Here is a 2,909-nt window from a genome sequence, read left to right as displayed (position 1 = left end):
AGAATAATAAGCTATAGCTAAACTGCTTATACTTAAATAGCAGAAGTTATATACTACTTATTTAGCTAAGTTCTATTAGCTAGCAGTTAAGACTTAATAGGATAATAATGCCTTTATAGAAATCTATTACTAAAGTCTTAAAGAAGAAATTAAAAATAAACTATATCTTATAGATAGACCTAATAATCTTATAATCTATATTACTATAGTAATTAAAATTAATAAATAATAGTATAAATGCAGGTAAGAGAAAGTAAACTATAAATATAGAAATGACTTTAATCTGTATTACCTTAATTAATAATATAACGATAATTAAAATAACTTTTATAATTAAGGATAATAATAAGGTAATTAATATAATAATATCTTATATAAAATACAGTTAGGCCTTATAATATTAAGAGCTACTTAACTAAATAATTAAAAATATAAGTTATAAAATATATCTAAATGTAAGTATTATAACTGTAATAACTATAGATATATAGTATAATAATGCCTAGAATTATATAAGCTATAAAACCTAAATTAAGGTAAGTAGACCTTTAGACTAATTTAATAGCTTAAGCTATAAATAGCATAAAGAACCTAAACTTTAGGAATAATATAAGGTATATATAATATAGCAGAAATAACTGCCTTATATAAAGATAATATATTTAAAGAAAGATAGAATTTAAATAAAGGAAGCTCTATTAAGAAACTATAAGATGATTTCCCTATATATAAAAAAGCTAATATAGGAAAACCAGATAGAAAGACCTATAAAGAATAAAATTAGATTTAATAAGAATGCTATATATAAAGGATACTACTTAAAGAAAAATATTATAAAAAGCAGAAAATCTATAAAAAAATTTAAAAAAAGAAAATCTAGAATAATATAGAACTTAAAAAATAAATTAATACTAAATAAAGATAATAATAATAAGATAGAAAGAAGACTAAGAAATAAAGAGAATTTAGAGAACTATAAGTCTTAAGAGTAATAAAATAGAGAAAAATAATTAACTTTAACCTAGAATAATTATTATTATTATAAATAATAGATAATATCTCTATTAGAATTAAGCTTATTAAGAAAAAAGTAATATAGAAATAAGAAATAAAGGATAGAAATAATATTTAATAATCCTTTAATTAACAGTCTTAAAGTATAAAATATAGAAAAGGGAGAGTATAAGTTATAATATAATACCTCTAAAAATAAGATAAGGAGATTATAAAAATATAGACTTAAGACTATAAAAAGAAGTATAATAAATAAGGACTTAGAATTTTTAAGACTTATAATAATCTCTATATATAAAGATTAAAAGAGTATATTAATATAAAAGAAAGAAGTATAGTCTATATTAGAGCCTACTATATCGATAATGCATTTAATTTATTATATAAAGAGCCTAATTTTAATATATAAGATAATATTTAAATAATATTAATAAACCCTAAATATAATAAAATCTTATAGATTTTATATAGAAACTATTAATATAAATAATATAAGGCAGAAAAGATAGATAATAATTATTTCTTAATTATTATAGAAAATATATTTAATAATAGACCCTATTTATAAGAAGAAATAGAAAGGTATTTAATTAAAATATAGTATAACTAACTTAAAGTTATAAAATTATAGTTTAATATATTACTTTATAAATAGATTTATAAAACTAAAGATCTCTTAAAAGGAATTAAGCAGTCTTAATAAATAATTAAAGAAGTAAAAAAAGAGTTTAATAGAGTAACTTAAGGAAAGTATATACTAAAGAAAATAGTATTAATTAATAATATTAGTTTAGAAGATATTAATAAACTATAATATTAATAGAAGGCAGATAGCCTATACCTAAATAATAATAATATACTATCTAAATAGATAACTTTAAATAAAGGTATTAATAATAAACTAGAGAAATAATACTAATAATAGTTATATAATAAAGAATTTATTAATAATTGCATTAATAATAAAGGATGCTATAATAGTAACTATAAAAAGGTTTATTATAATGCCTTAAGAAAAGATAGATACTATTTATAATAGAGTTATAAATATATAAAAAGTTAAGTCTATAATAAGATATAAATGCTCTAAAAGTAATATAAATAATAAATATATTAATATGCCTAATACTATTTATTTAAATTAAGAGAAGATAGCTAAAAGCTTAAATAGATAGTAAAGTATAAAAAAACTTTATTAACCTAAAAATAGTTATAAAGCTAAAAATACTATAGAAAAAGAAATTATTGCCTTATTTATTAATTAATATAGAAAGATAGCTTTTTAATTATAATAATAGTATTATAGATTAAAAGGCTAATTATCTTAAGATTTTAGTTAAAGGAAGGAAATAAAGAGTAAATTTTAATATTATACCTTTAGGATAGGAGATAAATATTATCTTAAGTATAGTATAGCTTAGAAGAGAAAACCTAATTATTAATTAAAGAAAAGGCTAGATTATATTTTCTAGTAATCCTAAAAGTGATAAAAAAATAATTATAAGGAATAATAAGAGATCTTAAACCTTAACTAATAGAGAAGGTATAGGTAAGTATAGAATAAAAAATTTATTACCTCTAAAAGGAGTATAATATAAGTATAAAAAAGGTATATAAAATAAAAAATAAATCCTAGGTATTCTTTAATAATAAGATCTATAAAGGGAATTAGAATTAATATTAAGCTAGGATAGATTAGTAAATATACTTAAGGAATACTAAATATATAATAAAGTATTTATAAAAAAACTAGAAATAGAAATCCTTAAATATAGCTAATAGGATTATAAGATTAACTTTATAGATAATAACTTACTATTTTAGAAGTTATATTTACTTAATAAAAGAGAGTTAAAGGTATAAAAAGAATATATTAATAAAATACTTAAAAAAGG

This window comes from Fusarium proliferatum, assembly GCF_900067095.1.
Source record: "Fusarium proliferatum ET1 genome assembly, contig: FPRO_scaffold001, whole genome shotgun sequence".
Taxonomy (NCBI): Eukaryota; Fungi; Ascomycota; class Sordariomycetes; order Hypocreales; family Nectriaceae; genus Fusarium; species Fusarium proliferatum.
This window is presented reverse-complemented; position numbering follows the sequence as displayed.